Source organism: Euprymna scolopes, chromosome 45 (assembly GCF_053919585.1).
Source record: "Euprymna scolopes isolate OS-2025 chromosome 45, ASM5391958v1, whole genome shotgun sequence".
In the NCBI taxonomy this organism is placed as follows: Eukaryota; Metazoa; Mollusca; class Cephalopoda; order Sepiida; family Sepiolidae; genus Euprymna; species Euprymna scolopes.
In genome coordinates, this window is record NC_136526.1 from 8,001,057 (window position 1) to 8,013,622 (window position 12,566).

At 34.6% G+C, this 12,566-nt stretch overlaps 1 protein-coding gene across 3 annotated transcripts in view; it reads right to left on the reverse strand.

The window, feature by feature from the left end:
- Window positions 1–12,566, reverse strand: part of LOC145269031 (ARF GTPase-activating protein GIT2-like) — a 428,028-nt gene that overhangs the window by 404,344 nt on the left and 11,118 nt on the right. The window lies entirely within an intron of this gene.

Genomic DNA, 12,566 nt, shown 5'->3' on the forward strand with positions numbered 1-12,566 from the left:
AACCTTTTGTGGATGCGCTTTCAGGGAGCAGTCAGTAAAAAAAAAGAAAAAAAAAAGTTTATGCAGGGTCTAGGTTCCTCGTGAAGTACCAAAAAAATACTATTTTAAAAGGTACTTGTATAGTTTAATCAAGACATTAAAAATAAAAACCTCGAGAAAAAAACAAAAAACAAATTATATTGTACGTATCCATTATGGAATGAAGTTCTCCGTATCCAATATAGAAAGAAAATTCACTTAATTTCATCAAATAGTTTTTTGTTTTTTTTGTTTTTTTTTTTTACAGAAAAAAAAAAAAAGTTTGTTATGATACCAAGCAAAAGATTCGGTTTTTAGGAAAAAAAAGCTAGTATTAAAGATGGGGGAGGGGGTGTCGACGCTTTAAACTGAGTTATCTCCCCGTGGCATGTTAAAAAAAATTCAAAGATGGCTACCTTCAACACGCCATCATAAAAACGTGTTTTTCTGCTGTAAAAAAAAAAAAAAAAAAAAAAAAAAACTACTCGATCAAATTAAGTGAAATTTTTTTTTTTTTTTTTTTTTCGGAGATGTTCAGTCCAAAACGGATACGTACAATATAACCTATTTCGATATTTTCATTTTTTAATGTCTTGATTAAACTGTACAAGTACCATTTTAAAAAATGGCGCGGTGCCGGTACGGTACGGTACACTATACGCGCATAAGCATCGCTCGCTCTGCTGCAGTGCTCTGCATCCGCAATTATATTTTTAACTTTGAAAATACTACTTAAAAAATATAACGTTGTAAAACTCACGAGCAACGCCGTATAAAGTCCACCTATTTTTAATTTTTTTTTATGAATGAATTCGACCGTCATTTTATCGTTGGCAAAACAATATAATATAGAAGTTTCTTGTTTAAGTATTTTTAGCAGTTGTTTGATAATGGCTAATAATAATATGAAAATGTTGTGGGGGAGGGGGTGTGAGCAGAGGTGGGGCATGGACGGCTAAATGGGTTACCCAGCGCCATTTTATTTCGTGTGTCACACAGTAGAAGACTGAACAACACGGAAAGCAACGTCGTAGTTAGACATAGTACAACGCCTACTACAGGGACACAGTGTAGTAAAAAGGAGCGATTCATTGTTTCTTTTCTAGTGTTCAAAAGTTGTAATAAAAAAAAAAAAAAAAGCGCTTCTACACTATTGGGACTGAATAAAAACAATGGTATCTACGTATCCCTCGTATCTTAAAGATGATTATATCCCAAAAATACGAAAATCGATAAGGTGGAAAATTATTTTTAAAAAAATAAAAAATAGAATTTGATGAAAACGATCGTAAGACATAGATTTCAAAAGGGAGGTCATTTTCAGTTTTGATTTAAACAAAACGGCAGCAATTTTCCACCTGCTAACACGATTAAAGTTTTTGTTTTTTTTAATAATTCAGTAATTTCGACTGCATAATTTGGAAGCTAACATTGTAATTTATTAGAATTGACATAAAAAAAAATCAGTTGAAACCATTGTTTTTTGTTTTTTTTATCTGAAAACGCCATATATCGACTACAAAAATCTCATCCCAATTCTGTAGAAGCGCCAGAAAAAAAAAGGTTTTCACGGCGACATTCGTAAACTGACACATTCGGCTAAATTTTGAAGTTAAATAAATTCATTGTAAAAATCTCTTGAAAGATAAATATTACTTTTCTTAGTCTATATCAAAGATAATTAGTAAAGTCCTAAGATATTAAATTAAAAAAAGAGAAAAGAAAAAAAAACCACCTTATTTGTACAAAAAATAACTTAATCAGACCCCAAAAGCGAGAGATTCTGGCTTTGCTCAAACAAAATAAAACGAAGTCGTCCAAATCGGATTGTATGGAAGCCCAAAATGCCAGAAAGTCAAAAGACTATCTGAAAAAAAAAAAACATTGATAATACAGTATCATCAATGTTTTTGCTTGGTGCACCTGAACAATCGACCCCCCCCCCCCTTGCAAGTTTGTTTGTTTTTTTCGGCCGTTTTTCAACAATTTCTATCAAATTATTATCGATTGAACATAATGAAAAAGATATTCAAATCAGAAAATAAAAAAAAGCAAACGGCAAGATCACGCGAGAGGAGATATGCAAATAAGGAGAAAGTCACTTTAATAAGAAAGTTATTATAAAGAAAATTATAACACTTTCCCCTCCACTTGAAACAGAGATTATTATTAGAAAGTTTATAAATCCGGCCGTTGGACTGGTTTACGAGTCCTGCTAGACTCGGCGGAGAGGCAGCTCACCACTCTAAGAATCGGAAGTCTCAGACTTTAAAGGAATATGAATCTCGGGACTTGCACCAGGCAAAGATCGCAGATTTTGGGGATGTACGTCCCCAGCAGAATCCCGAGCTCGGTCTGGGTCCACATCCCCAGCAGAATCTCAAGCTCAGTCTGGGTCCACCTCCCCAGCAGAATCCTGAGGTCGGTCTGGGTCCACGTCCCCAGCAGAATCCCGAGGTCGATCTAGACCCACGTTCTCAGCAAAATCCCGAGGTTGATCTGAGTCCATGTTCTTAGCAGAATCCCGAGGTCGATCTAGGTCCATGTCCCCAGCAGAATCCTGAGGTCGATCTGAGCATGGATTTCCACCAGGATCCTGAGATCGTGGAAAACGGGCCAAGTATCTCAACGCTACCAAATCCTCCCAACCATCACAAACAGGCAATACAGTGCCAGTGGAAGAGTGCCTTTCAAAATTGAACACGCGTTCATGAGTGGTGGCATTAGTGGTTGCACATAAAGAGTGAATAGCATGTAAAACATTATGTAGAACATCCTGACAAGAGTTAAAGGGCAATCGTTGAGATTCCAAACTAATAAGATAGTGTTGCATTAGCAGTATCAGAATTTTTGTAGGAATTTTTGACACCCCTAACACGAAACTGCGAATACAATATAAAAATCTCGTAATTTCTCTGTTAAAAGTGGGTTATTTATTTTCTTTATGGATTATACTTCCAAAATAAACTATTACAGTTGTTTTAAAAGTAATAAAAATATTTTTATTTTTTTTTAAAACAGTAATGAATTTTCCGAACTCAATATTTTTCAATTTTTAAACTCAATATTTTTAAATTTTTAAAATCTATCAAAATTTTTCTATTGATTCTATTTTTACGATATTTTCAGGGTCAATGTGAAATTTTATGTTCTTTCCAATAAACCGAATATAATATTTTAGACAAACGTTTTTTTTAAATTCACCCCCCCCCATTTTCACGCCCCCCCCATTTTCACGCCCCCCCCATTTTGAAATGTCTATTAAAAAGTAAATAATTAATTTATGTTTAATAGTTTTATATATCACAAATTGAAGAGAAAAGGTCAATAAATAATATATTCAAATTTAAAACAAAAAAAAAAAATCAGTTTTTTAGAAATTTACCTGTAAAGTCCGAAGTTTAAAACCTTTTTAAAAAAAAAAAACACATTGTTTTGTTTTGTTTTTTTTTTTAAATAAAACCTTGGTCCTTACTCCTTTAATTGAAAAAAAAAATTAGGGCTTGAATTACATTTTTCGAGGAGTTATAAGCTTGGAAAGATGGGGTGGAATTATTCACTATTTTCACGAAATTTCTGACACTGCTAGTGTTGCATATAATCTATATATATAAAAGCAAAAATGTGTGTGATCATTTCGTGTATATCTTCAAAAGGCTTTTTGAGCACACGCTCCCGGGTTCGTTACTATCGCTTACAACTGTTTATATGGGTCCTATATCATAATATGTAGGATTTGGGAACGCGGGTCGTCTCTAGATTTATTTACGTCGACTTTTATGAGATTCGCACTATTTCGCTTTGTGCCCGGTTCGTCCTGCATGTTTGTATAAATACAGTGAAAAACGTTGGGTTCTCGGCTTTTGCTCTGCTTTCCCCCCTTCCCACCATCATCTGGGGTGAAGTGAAAACTAAAAATAACGATCGCGCGATGACCTCATTTAGCGTCGTCCTGTCAATCAAACCTCTTTTAGCTTTATAAGCTTTAACTTAACACGCTAATCAATTATTCTCACTCGTGGTCGAGACCGTTAAGTAGTTGGTATTGGTTTCCACCTCCGCGTCAAAGCTTCCGGGTTCAATCCCCCCTCCCGACCAAACGTTTTTTTTTTATTACTTCGCTTATTCTTTAGTTTACCCTCCCCCCATACACAGGTTTATTTATGCCATTTTTTTTCCGTTTTGGTTTTGGATTTTTTGTTTACATCGTCTTCTTTATAATATTTAAGCAGGATTATTAATTACCCCCCCCTCCATACACGCACCTACAAACCCCTGGGCAACGCCGGGTACCTCCCCGCTAGTCTATAAATATAAAAGCGAAAATGTGTGCATGTATGTATGTATGTTCGCTTTTTGTGTATGTCTGTAAAAGGCTTTTTTCGCTGGACTTCTTGGTCGGCTCATTCCTTCTTAAAACTTTTTATATGCTGTCTAAATGATAATATCTAAGAGTTACGAACGGGATCGCGTATGTATTTAATTTGCCCGACTTTCATGCGCTATTTTTTTCCACAATTTTAGATCGTTGCGTGTATCTTTCGCTTTTCAGTATAAAAAAGCGAAACTGGATTCAAATCGGCAGTTCCCGGTGGTTTCTAGAAAGCGATGTAAACGTTTGGTCAATGTCGGCTTTTTAGCATTATATCAAACAATTGCTTTCGTCTAGACACTCCCCTAATAAATGGGGAGCTGGTTTTCCCCAAAGTTGGGTAAAAACAAACAAACCGAATTGACCTCATTAAAAACTGTCCCGCAGAAAATGTTAACTGCTGACTAGCTATTGTTTACGTCATCGTAACGCTCGCATAAAATGTTAACTCCCCGACTTCCGCTTGACCTCATTAAGTCATTAGGTACGGGCACCTGTCAATTCTCTCCCTACTTAAATAAATGTAAACGTCTTTCGGTAACTCTTTCTTGCTGGCCGACTGGTTAACGTGTCATGTTTTTTTCACATTTTATTTTCCAACTTCACCCCAGGGCTTCGGGTTCAATCCTACCTACTTACCAAAACTTTTTTTAAAAGGACTTATCCTGCCTTGATAGAGTTCAAAATAGACTTTGTAGTCTTTGTGTCCTTTTCTCTTCCTTGAAATCTCTTTTTCACAGAAGAGATGTTGCAAGTTTGTCTCTGCTTTATCATTATTTTCATGACAAGTGTTCGGCTGAGCTCCAATCTATGGTCCCCCCCCCTCGCCAAACTTTCACAAGAAATACCCGTCTAGCAGAAAACACCATCAATAATTTCCCACACTCTTCATCTGTGCCTAAACCTAAACGTAGATTCCATGAACAAAGCTTCTTTCTTAGAACTGCACGCCTGTGGAATTGTCTTCCGTGTTCCTGCTTTCCAGCTGACTACAATATGGTTGTCTTCAAGTCTAACGTAAACAAGTATTTGATGAGCCGCTCCATATAAGTTAACAAATTTACCAAATTTCCATCATTAACGATTATACTTTATTGTCCAATTGTCTACTGTACACTCTTTAAGCCTTATCCTCGAGTGGCCTCTTGGCCTTGATAAGTGGTGATGCCTTCGTAAAAAAAAAAAAAAAAAAAAAACCTGACGAGGATACCGGAAGAGGGCCTTTGTAATCAATAGAAAGACGTTGAAACAGGGCAGTAGAACGGATAAGAATATGATTAGGGGAATTAAGGAATTGGGGTTTTATTTTGGCAAAGTAGGATATTCAGAAGTCACGCGCCGGACTTAATTGAATATGGCATATTTTGTGACCTTACAAAATGCCAGAAGCTTTGCACTCCAGGAGGTATCAAAGAATTATGAATTGATTTTAGTTCCTGCAAAGAAAAAAAATAGCAATACCACATGTCCGTGATTAATGTATCAGCAACAACATTTTCATTCCCAAGACGGTGTTTAATCTTTATATATAGAAAAGCGAAAATGTGTGTATGTATGTATGTATGTATGTTTCTATGTATGTATGTACTAGCGAGGGGTACCCAGCGTTGTCCGGATTTTTGGAGGTGTGTGTGTGGGGGGGGGGTTAAAAAAAAAAGTAAGTATGAGGATCGAACCTAAACCGTTGAGGCAAAGTTGTAAATTAAAGTGCGAAAAAAAAAAAAAAAAACCTGCGACGTTAACGATTGCCCCACCGCGAGATGCTAACGGAAACACGTTTGAATTTATTTAATTACTTGGATTTAGCAGGTGCCCGTTTTAATGAGTTAATGAGGTCAAGTTTGACTGCGGGATAGTATTCATTTACTGCTGAACGCTTCCCCCCCCCCCAAGATGTTATAGGAAAAAGACTAACCCACATGCGGTGAGCGACAAATATTGAATATTTATCTTCCCGAAATCGAGCAAATTAAATAGACAGGCGAGCTTCGTTGTTAACTGTGAGATATTATGATTTATATGTGATATAAAAAGTTTTAAAAAGTTGTGAAGCGAGCGACCACTTCTCTGAAAAAAGCCTTTTGTTGACATACAGAAAAAGCGAACACACATACATATTCGCTTATATATATATATATATATATATATATATATATATATATATATATATATATATATATAGAGAGAGAGAGAGAGAGAGAGATGTATGTGCGTTTGTATGTCTCGCAAAAACTTTTGACACGGGTCATGGATTTTCACGAGATTGATATCATTTTAAAGCTCGATCCTTCGTCAGACAAATATCGAAAAATTGGCCAAAAACATTAATCCCTTCACCCTAAAATCATCAGTTTTCTACAGGGAGGGGTCAGCAAAAACCGTCCTCTCATGACAAGTTAGCTTCTACGCATGCGCAAATAACGTCGGAACATGATTTACTTTAAATATTAAAAAAAAAAAAAAACAATCCAATTTCGTCAACGTCGTCTTAGCTCAGTTGCTTAGAGGGCGGTCTCATTATCTAAAGGCTTTGGATTTGAATTGTGGTGTGAGATGTCTTTTTTTTTCTTTTTTTTTCGATTTTTAAAGGTTTAATATAGAAACAGGGTTATTTAAGCCATTTTTTACGTTCTATGTTTTTTTTTTTTTTGGTTTTTATTTTTAAGCTTTTTTAAAGTTTTAACGTTCGTTTTTCGGGGGGGAGGGGTCCATCATATTCGCGTTTTTTTTTTGTTTTTTTTTTCCGATTTTTACATTTAACATCGTTCGTTTGCCTTACGTTAGTTCATTTTGGGCCTTTTTTTTTTTCGATTTTTTAAAGTTTTAACATTTATTTTATATAAAATATTTAATAATTTACTATTTAAAAATATTTACTTCGCTTATTCTTATGTTTTGATTACCCCCCCCCCCGCCCAAGCACACACAACTCTAAACACCCGGGCAACGCCAGGTACTTCCTGCTAGTATCATATATAAAAAAAAAAACAGTTTTCATCAAATGGAAATGGAATCACATCGTCTTTTCTTGACAGACAATTTTATTGTTCCACTTTGTAATAAATTAAGCTAACTCTGCCTTAGGTTTGAGGTTTCATTCGAAAATAAATTCAGTTTAGTTAAAATTCTGTCATAGTTACACATAGTACGACTACTCAATTTTTTTTTTTTTTTTTTTTTGTACCTTTTCTCCACGTTAAAAAACGACCCTGGTGTCTAACTCTGTCCCGTGGGGAGGCATTGTAAATAGGTACTATAAGGACACGGTGTAGTAAAAAGGATTCATTTCTTTTCTAGTGTTGTATCATTAATATATTTTTTGTTATTTTATTGCGGACTATTATCCTCATCTTTCTTAGTTGTGGTTTCATGATGTTTCGGCCAACTATTCCTCTGGCCTTCATCAGGTGATAACCGTGACGGATAGGAACTCCGAATCTCTGAACTGCATTCTCATCAATTACTGCCATCCATAATTGTCATCTCACCACGATTTGGCCAAGTAAGCCTCTGGCCGGCTTTGGGTAGGATTGAAACCACTATCTTCAGACAATTCTCACCTGGAACTGTAGGGATTCAACGTCTCTATCCATGGTGAGACGACAACAACTATGGATGGCAGTAATTGCTGAGAATGCAGTTAGGAGAGATTTGGAGTTCCTATTCCGTCGCGGATACCACCTGACAAAGGCCAGAGGAATAGTTGGTCGAAACGTTGTGAAACAACAACTAAGAAAGATGAGGATAATAGTCCGCAATAAATAAATTAATAAATAATACTCATCTCAATAATGAATTCCAATTAAGAAATATATATGTATTTCTTGTTCTTTTTTGTTTTTTTTTACAGAAAAATAAAAATTAAATTCCAGTTTAATTTGTTCCAGTATATGTCAACAGCGTCGAAAAATATTGTCATAAAAGTTCATGGTAAATTCATAGATTAGCACTCTCAGCTAATTTTTTTTTTTTTTTTTTTTTTACAAGGTGGTCACCACTAATCAAGGCCCGGAAGCCACTCAGGGATAAGGGTTATTGAATGTACAGTACGTTAGTGTGGAGATTTAATAAAGTGTCTACTTAAAGGGGCGGTTCATCAGGAATTTGTTTATGTTGGACTTGAAGACATCCAGGTTGTAGTCAGTTGGGAAGCAGGCAGACGGAACAGAGTTCCACAGGCATGCACTTCTAAGAAAGAAGCTTTGTTCATGGAATCTATGTTTTGATTTAGGCAAAGATAAAGAGTGGGGAACATTTTTGACAGTGGTTTCAGCTAGACGGGTGTTTTTCGTAAAATATTGGCGAGGGGGGGGGGGGACGAGAGATTGGAGCTCAGCCGAGCGCCTGCCATGGAAATTACGATAAAACAAAGATAGGCTCGCAACGTCTCTTCTGTGGGAGAGAGGTTGCAGGGAAAAGAAAAGGGCATCCTCCACTAAGCCACGAAGTCTATTTTGTACTCTGTCAAGGCAGGATAGGCTGTTTTTAGCAGCTCCTACCCAGATATAGCAGCAGTATTCCATCCTTGGGTGTACTTGGCTTTTATATAGATAGAGAATTGCATCAGTAGTGAGATATCTTCTGGAGCGGTAGAAGGATCCCACCATCTTTCCAGAGACATTGGCAACAGACTTGATGTACATGTTCCATTTCAGATCAGGAATAAAGGTCAAGCCCAGAAGCTTGTCAAAACATGGGTCTTCTCCTAGACGAGAGACATCCATTTCAGTTGATGCCAGATGGGGATCAGAGCGTTGATGATGTAAAGATAGGAGTTTGGTTTTAGATGCATTAAAAGGTAACCAACCACGTCTTCCCCCACTGAACCACGCGCTCGAGATCAGAGGAGAGAGAATCAGAGAGAGCATTGTCATTTACAGCCTTTGATGTGTTGCCGTAGATGGTCGTGTCAGCAGCATAAATGTCAAAGAATGATTTAAGTATGTGTTTAGGGAGATCATTGATGTAGATCAGGAAGAGAGTTGGGCCAACGATGAACCCCTGAGGGACTCCAGCATTAAGACTGCAGGCCTCTGATTTTTGTCCATCGACCACTACTCTTATGAGCTTATCAGAGAGAAATGATTTAATGATTGAGAAAACATTTCTAGTTATACCATAGCTGGAAATCTTGTGAAGTAGGCCTTTATACCATACGTTGTCGAAGGCCTTTGATATGTCAAGAGCAATTGCCCGAGAAAGGAAGCCTTTGTCAAGAGATTCGCTAATCCTATGAGATATAACCGTTAGCACATCTGCGGTAGATCTTGCAGAACGGAAACCATATTGCGTGTCACTAAGAAGGTTATTTCTACTGAGGTGGTTGACTATTTCTTTATTTAATATGAATTCCAGCAACTTACTCATGACACACAGGAGACTTATTGGTCTGTACTGAGAGGGAGATGACTTATCACCTGAATTCTTAAATACAGGGCATACTGATGAGGTTTTCCAGGGTGTTGAAAAACACTTCTTAAGGCAACGCTTAAACAGTTCTGGAAGTATGGGAGCAAGTTCTGGTTGAAGCTTTTTTAACACTATAATTGGGATGCCGTCAGGGCCAGTTTAAAGGTGTTGAGGTTAGGTAGCAATTTATTTTGCCTTTGGTAACAATCATTTTATATATATATATATATATAATTTAAAGGAGATTAGAATAATAGTCTAAAGAGCTAAGTGTATTTTAATGTAATAGTGAAATTACTAGTTTAATTAAAATACAGGAAATGCTCGTTGTAATTTAGATATATAATAAGCTCGATAGTTAAATGTCCTAGAGCTAATTCAATATTAAGTAATGTGATTTATAATTTAAAAGTTTTAAAATTTTTTAAATTTAACAATCAAAATTTAATTAAATTAAAAATCAGTTTCATAAGAAGGAACAACAACAAAGTCAATTATCTGTACGATCGTTTCGGAAATCCGTGCTTTTTATTTGTGGTATACATGAAGTCACGTAGAATAATTATACATAGTTTTTTTGGTAAGCACGGTCTCCTCATCAGCAAATTTAGGAGGATTTCTATTGAATTGAAAAGACACCAAAAATAAACCTAGCATTAAAAGTAAGGCAGATGAATCTGAAAAATTGAAGTAAAAGGTTTGGATATAAAATTTATAAGAAAATTAATAAGAAAATTTGTATAGGTTAGAGATAGAAATGAGTAGAAAAAAAAAATATATTTTTGAATTTACATAATAAATTTGATTTAAAAATATATAGATATATAATTACCTTTTGGTTTTTCTTTTTTTGAAATCAGGAACTGTATTTAAAGTAGTCATTTAGATGTTTGCTATAGCTTTTTATTTTATTGAATGATGAATTTTAAAAGGGCGACGCTCGTGCAGTAAATTGTTTCCGTTAGCGTATTTTGATTTAGAGACGCTACAGTTAATATCTATAGAGAGAGAGTTTTTTTTTTTTTTTTTTGCAAGTTTTTAAGGGGAGATAATTGTCATGGCTTTATTTATTATTTGATTTACGAGTCTAAGGGCGGTAATTGGTTTAACTTAATTTATTAAAAAAAAAAAAAAAAATCTATTTTTACTAATGAGTAATTTTTAATAATTTAAGGTGGTTTATATTTATCAAATTTAAACCAACGTTTATGATTACACGATAGAAGCTCGTGTCTTGAATTTACTAGTTTGGTTGTGCTTTTTATATCTTCATATTTTAAAATTTTTAGGGTTTCTTTTGTACATAATGTACAAAATTTATCTCCTGGTTTATATGATTTGCAAGTCTCAATTATTTGCCATTTTAAGTTGAAAGAAATATTGCTATTTTTTAGTTGCCAAATATAGTTGGATAGAGTAGTTTGGTTTGATAGAGAGTTATTTTTAAAAGAATGTTTGTGCGTTGAAATTCTATGTTTTATTGGGCCAGATGTGGAACCAATATATATTACCTCTTGATTATTATGATTATTTTCCGTTAGGTCTATTGTTGGATTATAATGTGGTGGGTTGGTTAATAATTGATCGGTAGATTGATTTAAGTTGGTGTTATTATTTAATCTGGTAGTTGAGTTATGGCTGTTGATAGGTTCTTGTATATTTGGAGTTTTTGATACTGTGCAGCTATAGATAACATTTTTAATTTTACATGAGCCTTGTAGGGGACATTTATTTTTTCTTCTACAGTTACAGTCCGATGTATTTTGTATAGTTGCATTTTGTAGTTTATTAATTTTATTATTATTAGAGCTAATTATTTTCTGATGAAGGTTAGGCATAGTAGAGTAAGAGACTTTAATTGTGTTCTTATTGAAAATCTTATTATATCTATGGGGGGCTTTAAAGTTCTTATCTAATATTTTAAAAAAAACAATCACTTCTATATGTCCACAATCAATCAAACCACCCTAAATCAATATTAAAATCAATAGTTCCCAATATCGCTCTAAGAATTTCTAGACTGTCTTCTACTAAATCAATATTTACCAAAAATGAAAAATACTATGATGAAGCCCTTAAAAACTCTGGATATAATTCACAAATTAAATTCATAAATGAAAATGATAGAAACATAAACTGCATTAAAAATAAACCTATTAAGAGCGTAATAACATATAATATGGCAATGTCTTCCCGTATACGAGTTAAGAAAAATAACCAGGAGACAAAAAAAGATAAAACCAAACTAAAAATATTAGATAATAATATAAATAAACAACAAACTAAAACCCGCAAACGTAAGAATAGACACAAGGAGATCCTATGGTTCAACCCCCCGTATTCCAAAAACCTAGAAACAAACATAGCTAGAGAATTTTTTAAAATATTAGATAAGAACTTTAAAGCCCCCCATAGATATAATAAGATTTTCAATAAGAACACAATTAAAGTCTCTTACTCTACTATGCCTAACCTTCATCAGAAAATAATTAGCTCTAATAATAATAAAATTAATAAACTACAAAATGCAACTATACAAAATACATCGGACTGTAACTGTAGAAGAAAAAATAAATGTCCCCTACAAGGCTCATGTAAAATTAAAAATGTTATCTATAGCTGCACAGTATCAAAAACTCCAAATATACAAGAACCTATCAACAGCCATAACTCAACTACCAGATTAAATAATAACACCAACTTAAATCAATCTACCGATCAATTATTAACCAACCCACCACATTATAATCCAACAATAGACCTAACG